This window comes from Perca fluviatilis, chromosome 10 (assembly GCF_010015445.1).
Source record: "Perca fluviatilis chromosome 10, GENO_Pfluv_1.0, whole genome shotgun sequence".
In the NCBI taxonomy this organism is placed as follows: domain Eukaryota; kingdom Metazoa; phylum Chordata; class Actinopteri; order Perciformes; family Percidae; genus Perca; species Perca fluviatilis.
The window spans coordinates 39,617,650-39,631,737 of record NC_053121.1 but is presented as its reverse complement, the minus strand read 5'-3'; positions in this window follow the sequence as shown (position 1 = coordinate 39,631,737).

The window sequence follows — 14,088 nt, the reverse complement described above, 5'->3', positions numbered from 1 at the left end:
CTTAGTACTGTTACTTGGCTAAAACAAGTTGTGAAAATATCTGCTTGAGTGAGGGTACGAAAGTATTTTCTGGAGAAAGAAAAACTTGAGTAGATATTTATCTTCAGATAAACAAATAAAAAAAATACACACACACACACACACACACGGTCTTTTCTCCTTGTCGTTTATTTGATGTGGATGTGACGAATTATTTCAGCCACTGGTCTTCCTCGGTAAAGCTAAAGAAGTTAACTCTTATTTATTCGTAATGAAATGACAAGTCATCGTTTCCTGATCAGATAACCTGCCACATTTACACCAGGACAAGATTCCTAGTGAGTAGCCATCAAGTGGGATCAGAAAATTCTGCATTAATATTATAGTCTGTTAACTACACCAATAGTTGTCTCCAGTGATAAATTATGATTTAGCAAACAAATCAATTTAGGAAATAATGCTCTTTCATAATGCATTGCCTATTAAATACAGGTGTGTTCACTTTTACCTCTAGGAGATCATCTGTGGTTAAAACATGATATCAGTCACATCAGTTTGTCTCTGTGTGTGCATAATCTGACCCCTCTTCATCAGGCTAAACAACTGAGCATGCAAAACAGACACTGCTCTGTCAGCTCAGCATCAGCACGGTTTACTGATGGACTGACTTCACAACCAGAGCCCGCTGCACTGTGCAATAAGTGACGGAATAGCTCCTTGCAGTCAATTGCGTGATGGGGTTAAAAAAAAAGTCCATACCTCTTCAATTAGTAATTGTTGCATGCATTGTACTTAATAGTTCAATCTTGTGTTTCAGCTGTTGACTTATTTCTCCACATTTGATGTTTGCTTTTACATTGCACACACAGAAAATGACAAAAACAGTGCCCGTGTGCATGGTGCAGTTTGCAAATTTACCCGGGATCTTAAAAGATCGGCACGGTGTCACGGACAAGGAGGAGAGGAGGCTGATGCTAGGCCTGGCATCAGGAAGGTCAGTGTATCCCACACACACAAACACACAGCTGATTGCTGTGCTGATGATGTCCTGGCAATGTGTGACAATGTGTGTGCAGATATGGAGGCCCCCTGCGCTGCCCATAAACTAACTGCCAGGATATGAAGTTCACCCGGTTGGACTGTCACCTGGCCATTGTCCACAACATGGCAGTAGGCTTTTGCCCTTTTTATAAAAACATGTTGTATTGCTTTGCTGTCATTTCGGTGACCTGGTATACATTGACATTTGAGTGGTCCGTAATTTATATTTTTCAGATACTGTGGATCAGCGTCTCAGCTTATGTTCTGTGTTCACAGAAGGAGGCAAGGACGGCGGAGTTGTTGAGCCAGCGAAGGGTCGGCATAAAAAAAAAAAACAGTCTTGTAGAAATCAAAAAAAGAAAAAAAAAAAGACAGAACTTAATCCCTTGCTCAGGGAAGCCAGCAGGAGCTAAATAATTAATTGAAGAGTTTTACAGAAATGAACTCAAAAAATGCATGGGACACGAAGGTAATTAATATGACACCAGCTCGAAAATGCATCAGTACCTCTGATGACCTGCAAAAAGCTAATGAACTGAATGACTTATCTGAGATTTTAATCTCAGGACTTTTCTGAGTGGAAGAATGTTTTAGAGACAACTTCTGTCACAGAGCAGGACGCAAGGCTAGTGATAGAACCTCAGGAGGTCAGATTGCTTTTTAAAAACTTATGTTCTAAGAAGGCCACTGGGCCAGATGGAATATCTGCGTTCCTGTTAAAGAAGTGCAGAGGAGCTTACACCAGCATGGTGTCCAATCTTTCAAAAATCTGTAGACTCACATGCCATACCCACCTTGTGGAAGAAATCAGTAATTACACCTGTACCTAAAAAACCATGCCCAAAGGTGAATAATGATTTCAGGCCTGTGGCATTGACATCCATTGTAATAAAATGTTTTGAGAGGATAACGGTCACATTTCTTAAGCAAGATACTGGTGTGTTTTTAGATCCTTTTATGTTTGCTTATAGGCAGGGGCGTGGCACAGATGATGCTATTAACAGCATTTCACATCTGTTCAGTTAACCCCTTGAGGACCCCAAGGCCTATGCACGCATTTTGTTTGTTGATTTCAGTTCAGCTTTTAACACTGCAGCCTCACATGCTCATTCAGGAGCTGAAACACATGAACATTAACTCTTTTATTCTTAACTGGTATTTTTCCTTTTTAACAAACCATACTCAACAGGTCAGAGTGAATAATGCTCTCACGGAGCACAGGCCAATCAGCACTGGTGCCCCTCAGGGCTGTGTCAGCTCTCCAGTTCTCTGCAATAGACTCCACACTGACAATTATATTATTAAATTCTCAGATGATACAACAATCCTTGGCCTTATGCACAAAGATAAAAGCCCAGCAGTGTATCATACGGAAATTGAGGAATTTGTCCAGAGGTGCGACAACTATCTTGTGCTGAATGTGACCAAAACTGAGGAGATGGTGTTTGACCCAAAGGCCATAGGAGACACCAGACCTGTTGTGATCAACAACTTACCCATTACCCAGGTTAGCTCCTTGGTGTACATATCGATAATGCACTTAGCTGGAAGGACCACGTGAACACACTTTGTTCTAGACTTCAACAGAGGACGCATTTTCTACGAAGACAGTGTATGGAATCGAGCAAAAATTATGTTGTTCTATCATCTAATACTTGAGAGTATTTTAAGATATGGCATCACAACCTGTATGGTAACCTGACAGAACAGTCCAAATCACAGATTGCCCATCAGGTACAGACAGCTATCAAGATTATGGGGGTCAAAAACCATCTGTCCCCCCAGACGATTTATAAGCAGTCGGTTATCAGACAGGCAAAAGAAATAGTTTCCGACCCGACTCACACACTTCACCCAGAATTTCAGCTTTTACCCTCTGGCAGAAGATTCAGGATTCCTAGATGCAGGCTGCACCGACATAAACACTCATTTGTGCCTATGTCCATTAAGCTTGTTAACACTAACATGTAGGCTGGTTAGGTTGTGTCCTATGCCGTCGTGCAATAAGTAGTGTACCGCATGGGCTATGTGGAAATGTGTCATTTGTGCAATATGTGGGCTATTGGGGTTGTGCAATATGTTAGTTGTGCAATACGTAGGCTATTTGGGGTTGTGCATCATGTCACTGTGCAATACATTAGGCTATTGGGGATTGTGCAATAGGTTAGTTGCGCAATATGTAGGTTTTTGGTTGTGTGTTATGTCATTAGTCCAATATGTAGTGTATCGCGATTAGGCATTGTCAGTGTATTGTGGAATTTGTGCGATATGTAGGCTATTGGGGTTGGGCAATATGTTAGCTATGCAATATCGTACTGTGCAAGGGCTGTGCCACACTTATTGCAGAGAATACAGTAGATGGGGTTGTTTAATGGGAAGTGCCAATTAAAGGAGTAGTTCATGTGCTTATTATATGTATATGGAAGCATGTTTGTGTTGCATGAGAGTATGTGTTGAGAGATACTTGTATTTGTGTTGTCTTTTCTGTATTTTGTGTTGTTTTTTCTGTATTTGATGTCTTTTTTGTATTATGTGTTGTCTTTGTAACACTGCAGAATGTACAGAATCCAAAACAAAATTTTCCTTTGGGGACAATAAAGTATTTCTTATCTTATATCTTCCCGAAGATGAACATCTTGTTGTGCCTTTTCTGATTGCAATTGTAGCAAGAGTAGCTGTTTCTGCTCCTCAAATGACAATGCAGCCCCAAAACCAGCCAAAACAGGAGCTATGAAAGACCCTTTAACTTCCCCATTTACATCAGACAAACCAGCCACTACCACAGGCACACTAGCAGTCTCCACTAGGACAGGCAAAACCTCCTTCCCCACTAATTTTGCCTTTAGGGTGTCTAACAACTCATCTTTGTTTAACCTCTTGGAGAGCTCTACGCTGTAATGGTCAGCCACTCGAAAAAACTGCTCTTTTTTGTAAGAATTAAGCAACTTTTCACTTGGACACTGAACAAATTCCTCAATTGAAGCCATTTCCCTAAACCGACAACTTTCTCCCAACAACAAATACTGTACCCACACAGTACAGGTGGGCAAAAACACCAAGAGACAAGGATGACAGGCTGCTTTAATTATGGAACCTCATTCCTCTGGCTAACTGCCTAACCAATACTACCTCTCTCACTCACCCCTAGTCTTCATGCAGGCTAGCAGCGGGATAAATTAAGCACAAGACCAGTAACCCGGTTAACTTTCAGCATGCTGAAAATCACCTAGACAGCCATGGAGTGCACCCGAGCAGCTCCTGGAACCGCTCTAACCACCTGCTGCACAAAAACAACAAACTAAAACAAAAAAGGTCAATGGGGACAACGGGTGCCCCTCACTGCTTATGCCTATCAGGAATAAAAGGTTCCAAATGTCTTACCAGCCCTTAACTCTGCCTAGCAGTACAGGAAAACATGTTATTATCAGGCCAAAGACACCAACACAGACCCACCGGAATATAACAAGTCCTGCAACATAAAGTCAACTTGTTAACACCTAAAGATACCAGAGCAAGCCAAAAATCCGTGTGAAACTCTCCCAAATTATTACCAGTTTCCCAATACAAAAAATCCCAGACGAGCCCCCATTTGTTAACGTCTGGCTCAAGGCCGGCAACAAAAGGGAGGTCAAGTGTGCCATGTGTGGATGAGTGAATGAATGGTGTAATGTAACAAGCCAAACAAAAGAACAAAATGGTGGATGTGTTAGGGTTATCCCTGCTGTGTTTGACAATAAAGACACATGGACTCTGTCGAGACCAAAAGCCATATTTTGCTAGACCAGTGGCAGTCAGAAACCGTGACAGTGAACCGAGACGGGGCTTTCGTCTGTCGTCTTCCCAACGTGATGTAATGCAATGCATTGTGGGGGAAAAGAGAATCATTCCAAACTGCAGTGTTTTCTATCCCCCAAAAGGGGGCGCGGCCGGTACGTGGCGTGGCATCCTTGGCCCGTAATGCCCATTGGTTAATCCAACTAAATCTCTGACCAATGAGCGAGCAGCTGTGTTGTATTTAAACCTAATTCAGGACAGCTTTCTTGCAAACATGAACAGAACCGCAAGGAAAAGAAGTGGCCGGTGACAGAGAAAGAGACAGAATGAGCCAGAGCCAGAGAAAAGAAAGAGAAAGAGACCGAGCAAGACAGAGAAAGAGACCCAGACAGAGAGAGACAGAATGAGCCAGAGACCCAGACAGAGACAGAAATAGACACGGACCCACAGCCCTCTACCTCTAGGGATGGTAGGCCAATTTTACATAGGTACTAGAGCAGCACAGTAACTTCTGCTTCCTCCAGCATACAGTCATCCCCATCTCCACGTAGACCGGGTGAAGACAAGACCAAACTGAAGCGGAGAGTCAAGAAAAAACTGAAGGCAAACAAAAAAGCCAAATCTGCAATATACAACAGTAAGAAGAATAAGTACCAACTCTACAAAATGGCACGTGCAGAGGTGAGGGTGACCCAACAAGAGGCAAGAAGGGCTATGAGGGCGGATCATCGGCGAGAGAGAGAGAAAGATATAGCGGAGCGAGAAAAGGAGAAACTGATAATTGAATGGAATAGATTCAAAAGAAAGATTGCATGCCCTCCTCCTTGTCCAGGTGGGACCCGTTTACACACCTGTTTACACACCTGCAGGTGGCACGTCATATTTACAATATCTCTTACTAAAAGGCACAAATATACTGTGCTTATCTTTGACCTGTTAAAATCTATTATTGCTTGGTATTTTTCCTCATTCGCCTACCATATAACTCATAAGCCCCACACGGAAGCGGAGAGTCTTAAAAAAACTGGAGGAAGACCAAAAAGCCAAAAATGATATAAGAAATAAGTACCGACTCAAAAAAATGGCACGTGCAAAGAGGATGATGCAAAAACAGGCAAGGAGAGCTATGAGGGAGAAGGATTGGCAAGAATGGGTGACTGATAAAGCGAATGGAGAAACAGGAGAAAGTGACGATTGAATGGACCAAGTTCGAAAAAAGCACTATATGCCCTCCTCCTCGTCCAGGTAGGACCCTTTTATTCATGTTTAAACCGTTTGCTAGAGGTGGGGGGGGGGAAAACAATTCTTAGATGCATCGCGATGCGGGACGTGGACGATTCTGAATCAATTCACAAATGTCAAAAATATTTTCTGAAAAAAAAGTGTTTTCTAATAACGTAATATTGACGGAATGCAAAAGGCGGAACTCTGAAGCGCGGAAGTGCAGCACCCGGACAGTCTGTAGCGTGCACATAACAGACAGACGCAATCCGAATCAATGGCTGAGCGAGAAATACGAACACCCTCCTCGTTAAAAGCTGACGTGTGGAAATATTTTGACTTCTATGAAGGCGGAAAGGAGCTTAGACAAGAGCCACATTATTTGTAAGTTATGTCAAAAGGTGCATGGTCGACGGGAAGAAAACAAGGGTTAAAACACGTTCTTCTACATTTCCTTTCCCTGCTCTCCTCAGTCTCTGTCACACACACACACACACACACACACACACACACACACACACACACACACACACACACACACACACACACACCCGTGCGGTGTTTGGTGTTTTTAGTCCCCAACGTCGTCTTCCAGGCTGCTGGAAGACGACAAGATGTCCATTCCACAGCTACCAAAAAGCTGTACGGATGGCCAAACTGGCCTTGCCCAAAGTACATGTCCTGGTACCCATCAAACTTTTCAAGAGCACTTCCCCATCAGTAACAAGACAACCTGAGAGTAGGGCTGCAACACTGCTAGACACACACTTATTCATTAAATTATTACCATCATTGTAGTAAGTGCAAGTTAAGTTCATTTAATCACCACACACTAATATATTTGTCAACAATAACTGATATGGGACAAAGCACAGAATATATATGACAACAGATTGACAAATGAATGGGCCAAAAAAGGCGGGTGAATAAAAACGTGTCTTTAGTCTTGCAAACTATACCACCCCTGCTTTATTACTGTTATTACGAGCTAACGCTAGCTTGTCATGCTAGTCAGCTGGATAACGAGTAAACACCAGCACCACAAGAGCTACTAGAGGGACGGTACGTTCCTCACTTCAAAACGGAACAGAAGTAGGATAGTGTAGAGACTTTACCGTGCTGTTGAACTCCCTTCCTCCTTGTCAAGGACTCCAATGTTTATGTTTTAGGTGCTGACTCATCACCGTGGTGTGCCCGTGCCATGCCGTGTCGCTTTTGCTTATCTTGCAATTAACACGTTTTTGATTTATTTAGTGTGAAATGCTCCCACACCTTGGATGACTTAGGTCGTACTGATTTCTCTGCCTCCGCCGTGTGTTTCAGAACAACGTTACGGGTCTCTCCGGTCTCTCTCCGTATTTCCTCTACCCCCGCTCTGCTCTTTTTCTTTTCTTTCTCTCTACACTGTGCCGCTCCACGCTGCTTCTCTCTGCGCTCAACTAAAAAAAATGTTTATCTCCGCGACTGAGTGGCGTAATAGTTGCGCGACACAACGAATCGATAATGAAATTCATTGCCAACTTTTTTAGTAATCGATTTTTATCGATTTTATCGATTCGTTGTTGCAGCCCTACCTGAGAGGGTTAAATAACCACATTGTAGCCAACCAGCAATACTTAACATGATTAATTCATATATTTCAAAAACGTTTCTACTATTGTGCTTTTTTTCTTTCCATGTACTGACAGAATATGGATGGTGATGAGCCACCTCCACCTCCGACTTCCACCTCCAAACCAAAAGTCACCAGAACTGGAGATGAATGTCAAATTTGTGGGCTGAAGTATACAGACTTAAATCAGGGGAACAGGTCTGTAACAAAAAAAAAACCAATTGGACCTCCTCTGCAAACTTGCACACAGACAGTAAGTGTCTTATGTATTTATACATCTACAGTGCAGGCCAAAAGTTTGGACACACCTCATTCAATGTGTTTCCTTTATTTTCATGACTATTTACATTGTAGATTCTCACTGAGGGCATCAAAACTATGAATAAACATGTGGAATTATGTACTTAACAAAAAATGTGAAATAACTGAAAATGTCTTATATTTTAGAATCCTAACGTTAGCTAATCTCCCTATTCTCGCCTTGACCTACCCGCATGTGTGATTCATGTCACGTCGTATGAACAATAATAGCGGGAGTGAGAAACAAGACAACGTTACGTACCAAGTAACGTTAGTACAACATCAGTGCTAACGTTATGTACCGAGTAACGTTAGTACACGGGGGAGTGACAGGCTGCAGCTGGAAATTGTAAGGAGGACGGGAAATAGTTTTAACATGACTCTAAAATCGCCATCCACCGAGCCAAAATGCTAATGTTATCAATAGTTAGCTCGTTTTGGTTTCCTAACTGCGTTGGGAGGCAACGTTAGCGTAGCTGGGAGCTTCATGGAGAAAGCTAAAGTTTATGTTAGCTCCCCTACAGCTGTCAGAGTTAGCTTCCACGTCAAATATTATCTTCTTACAGCTCTATTCTCAGCAACGTGACAATCTGCTGGAAACCGGTAAATCACTAAAATAGTAGTGGCAGCACTGTTTGGCTTGGTTATTAATGCAGTTAGCATTGTTTCTTACTTACCTAGTTTATGACAAATGGTTTCGGCTGTGCTTTCTGTCATTGTGCTAACCGAGCGCAGTTAGCCTTTACAACAGAGCCGCTTCACTTGTTAAATCATATTTCATTCCAGAGTTCTCTGTTGATTTGTGTTTGTCGCTGTGTGCTCGTGGTGGAAAATGAATGTTAATAAAGTTGCGTGCAGGTCTCCTCAAGGTCAGCCTAATGTTAGAAGTCCCTCTAGTGGACAGAACGAGTAACAACAACCACATGCTTGTTGCATTGACAATGTATAAGCCTGAGCAGTGTAGAACATATGTAACAGGCTGCAATTGAGCATTAAATATTCAAATATTTGAATATTTAAAAATAAATCTCAAATGTAATTCGAATAGTATTATAGAGGAAGACTGACAGCTCTACAGGATACTATGAATCCTGATAAAGTTCCCTTAGCCTTTGGAATTAAAATAGCCCCACATCATCACATACTCTTCACCATACCTAGAGATTGGAATGGAGTACCTTCTAGGGCTGAACGATTTTTGAAAATAATCTAATTGTGATTTTTTTCAAAAATATTGCGATTGCAATTCAATATGTGATTTTTTAAGCTCTTTGTCTTCTGTATTATTCAACAACTAGCAATACATCATTGTATAGTATAAACAACACAAGCTTAGATAGATTAAAACAAACTGTTCTTTCCTGGAGGCCAGGCCTGTATGTGATGATGAAATTAGGTGATGCATGAATTTATATGAATGACATCTTTTATTTATGCAGACCGAACCTACCGGGTAACTTGGAGAGGATCTAGCTCAGAACCTTGCCCACTCAAAACTGGGGTTCCCCAGGGATCAGTCCTGGGTCCCCTCTTTTCTCTGTACACCAACTCTCTTGGGTCTGTCATTCAGTCGCACGGCTTTTCTTATCACAGCTACGCAGATGACACCCAACTATTTCTTTCCTTTCCTGAGTCTGAAACTCAAGTAGCGGCACGTACCTCGGCCTGTCTGACTGACATCTCTTCTTGGATGTCCGCACACCATCTGAAACTCAACCTCGACAAGACTGAGCTCCTTTTCCTTCCAGGGAAAGGCTCTCCTACCCAAGACCTGACTATAACAATTGACAACTCTGTGGTAGTACCCACCCAGACTGCTAAAAACCTGGGTGTGACACTTGACGACCAACTCTCCTTCACTGCTAACATTGCTGCAACCACCTGATCATGTAGATAAATGCTGCATAACATCAGAAGGATACTTCCCCTTCTAACACAGAAGGCGGCTCAGGTTCTGGTTCAGGCTCTAGTCATCTCACGCCTAGACTACTGCAACTCCCTCCTGATTGGCCTGCCTGAGTCATCCGTCCTCTGCAGCTCATTCAGAACGCAGCAGCTCGACTTGTCTTCAACCTCCCCAAGTTCTCTCACACTACACCGCTCCTCCGCTCTCTTCACTGGTTACCAGTTGCTGCCCGCATCCGCTTAGTATTTAGATTATTTAATTACTATTTACATAGACATATGTAAACATGTGGATTGCACTTTTTAAACACTGTCTTTGAACTTTACTGGACCGTTAAGTAAAAATATACATAGGTGTATTTTCTTTCACAGCACACAGAGAGGAGCTGCCTCCAGACCCTCCCTCCCCTCATGAAGTTGCGTGCCGTGTGCATGACAGCGTCGACGCTGCACTTGCTCAGAGCGGCTATCGTTACGTTAGTAGTAGCATGCTGGTGTTGCCGTGGGATTAACTGTACTAATAAAACCGTTGAAACGACGCAGCCACGCTGCTGTGAAAGCTCCCGGAAAGTCATTTATCAGAGTCTGGTTGTTAACCCTCTCCGCAGCAGTCTCCTCCACTCCATATCTTTATAACGGAGCTAACCGCTAACTGGAGCTAACCGCTAATCAGAGCTAATCGTTGCTAACCAAGCCTTCAGTTCTGTGTGTCTGTATTCATTAACTGCATGTATGGACTGGAGCCCAAATAAAACCCTTACAAGTTTTAAACTACAACTCAGAGTTGTTTGAATGACAGGAAATCTGCTCAAGGTGTAGGTTAAGCGTGTAAGTTGATGCTTTCTCGCGGAGTGCAGACCAATTGTCTCGCGTGAGTCCAAATCGGAGCCTTGCGATTAGGAAATCACGTAACATATCGCATATTATCGCAAATGCAATTAATCGTTCAGCCCTATCGTTCGATAAAATCATCTCTCAATGCAAATCAAACCAGCTATTAGGCAAACTGACATAACCATGCCAATCTCTAGGTATGGTGAAGGGTATGTGATGATATGGGGCTATTTTAATTCCAAAGACCAAGGGAACTTTATCAGGATGCAAAGTATCCTGATCCATGAAATAACTGGCCTTTAAAAATAAAAATCTGCCTGCCTCTATGGAATTTTAATATAGGGTGTACTCACTTTGTTGCCAGCTGTTTAGACATTAATGGCTGTGTGTTGAGTTATTTTGAGGAGATACACTGTTTGTTATACAAGCTGTACACAGTGTAATTGCTCCTGTTGTCCCATTAAAAGATAATGAAATATTTACAGCACATGTGAAGGGTGTACTCACTTTTGTGCGATACTGTATTTGTGCTCACATTATATGTACATTTTATGTACTGGTGTTATTGTTTAATACATTGTGAATACATATTTCTAAAATGGTATGATGTTTTTGTTGAGTTATTACACAATACTTTTTAGCCCTTTTGAATCTTGCCCCAACAAATAACCCATATTACAAAAACTAACACTAAAACTCATAAAAACAAAAACTAAGCATTTAAAAACTAAACTGCAAGCAGTTATGATGGGGACCAAGCCTCCATGCCATTCGCCTCCGACACCCCGAGGTAGCGGTAGTCACCCTGATACCCGTGGAGCAGCTAATCGGGAACTGAAGCATTACGGGGGTGGGGGTGGTGGGCAAACATTGGTGAATACCGATAGGTTTGATGCGCAAGGTCAGCGGTACGCTGTGAGTTGCGACGTCTGCGGTACATTGCCATTGCAGATTATTTACATGGAGTCTGGTGGGGATATGCTGGCTCTATACACGCTAAAAGTCCTGATTATTTACATGGAGTCTGGTGGAGATATGCTGGCTCTATATATGCTAAAAGTCCTGATTATTTACATGGAGTCTGGTGGAAATATGCTGGCTCTATACACGCTAAAAGTAGTGATTATCATGTTAAACTTAAAGAATTTTACTCTTTAACTAAAAGTTCTATCTCTGTAGGGATCCATTCCATAATGTTGTCAGACATTTAAATAATAATTGGAGTCTGTCAGCAGCAACAACAGAACTTTTAGTGGATGCTAAGTGACAGTTTAACCTTTTTTTCTGTATTTGAATAGATGTGTTAAGTTATTAAAAGAAGATGGTTTGAGTCTGTCCTTGCTGTGTCTGCTGGTCTTCCCTCTTACCAGCTTTCTTAAGTGGTTGTATTGCTCGTCCTGATTGGACACGTCTCATGTGTGTGATCTTGTCCTCTTGTTTGTGTTGCTCCTTGTCTTCCTGTTGGCGCTTCTCCTGCTGTGTCTGCTACTGTTTCTTTCTGAAAGCCTGTTTCTCTGCTGAGCCAGGTGAGGAAACACACAAACATTGTTAGTAATAAATAGTATTATAAGGGTTGCTCTGTCATTATAAAGCACCCAAGTTGAATGAATGTAAAATCAAGTTGAGTATTAAAATTAATTCAATGTTTTTACTTCTTTGTCAAGTTGAATATTTTTTTATTTTTGAGTTATATGTTCTAATCCAATATTTGAGACATTTGTTTTCTTCAAAACCTGATTATTATTATTATTATTATTATTATTATTATTATTATTATTATATGAATGTTTCCATGTTGGGCAGTGCAGTTGGAGTGTGTGTACAAGACTCTGGTTTATAATTTTTTTTAGGACGTTTCTTTTTGATTTTTCTGAGGTTTTTTATGGCATTTATCTGTTAAAAGAGTCTTTCACGAGTAGATTGTATGATAAGATAACATAAGATAGACTTCATTCATTTCACTTTTGTTGTAGTAACACATAAATGAATTTCTTATTATATTGATGGATCATCACCTTGGTTGTATGAATTTTGCTGGCATTGCTGTGTCTCTCCAGCGGGGCCTTAGAGCTTGGTTTAGGGCTGGCTTTGGGCTGTCTCTGTTTGCAGATGTGAGTTTAGCCTTGCTGTGGTTTTGCTCCTTGTCAAGCGCTTTGGACCTGGTTCTGCTTTAGTCTTGGTAAAAATAGGCACTTTATTGTATTTCACCTGAACAGTAGCTGCAGGAAACATATTTATCAGGTGTTTCTATCTGGATGTGTGAGTAGTGATGTTGCATTTTATAGTGTATTTCTGCCATGTCATGTTTACATCTCTATCTGGAAGACAAATACAGTTTAGACAGTTTAGGTTAAAAATATTTTGAGAAGCATGCATTAATATCAACAATCTCAGAGACCAAAGGCTATTAAATGATACATGTTATGTAAAAAAGTGGAATTCATGGTTTAAATGTAAGGTTTAGAAAGCTCATATGAGAGGTTTGAGCTCCACTGCTAATGTTTTTTAATCAGATAAAGGGATTAGTATTTGATATTCACTTTTGTTGTTTTACTTGTTTTTAGTGCCCAGACACAACACATGAGTGGCAGCAGGTATACAGTGGATTTATGTTTTAGTGGAACTTACTAAATTGCCTGATAAATAAAAATCATATCAATCAAATTGGCTGTATCATTACCACCATAAAGTGTACACAGTAGTGTTATAGATGTTGGAAACATAATATATAGTTTTTGGTCAGAGGATAATGAATGTACAAAGTTTATTCATGATGTTCTCCTAAATCTGCATTCATCAGTATCAGGACCAGTGGAGTGGAACACTGCTTAGCCTTCATTCAATGTAATATGGCCAGTTCATGATCTATTATAGAAGACAAACAATGACTAGCTTTCATTCACATGCAATATGAGCAGTTCATGGGCTATTTTTAGAAAGCTGTCTTGGTTCATTTTTCCACTGTTCCAACAATCACCACTCTGGCTTGGTTGAAATAAACCCTTAATTCATCCATTTACATGTGGAAATATGCTGGCTCTATACACGCTAAAAGTCCTGATTATTTACATGGAGTCTGGTGGAGATATGCTGGCTCTATACACGCTAAAAGTCCTGATTATTTACACGGAGTCTGGTGGAAATATGCTGTCTATAAAGGCTAAAAGTCCTGATTATTTATATGGAGTCTGGTGGAGATATGCTGGCTCTATAGCTGTAAAAGTCCTGATTATTTACATGGAGTCTGGTGGGAATATGCTGGCTCTATACACGCTACAAATCCTGATTATTTACAGGGAGTCTGGTGGAAATATGCTGTCTCCATACACGCTAAAAGTCCTGATTATTTACACGGAGTCTGGTGGAAATATGCTGTCTATAAGGCTAAAAGTCCTGATTATTTATATGGAGTCTGGTGGAGA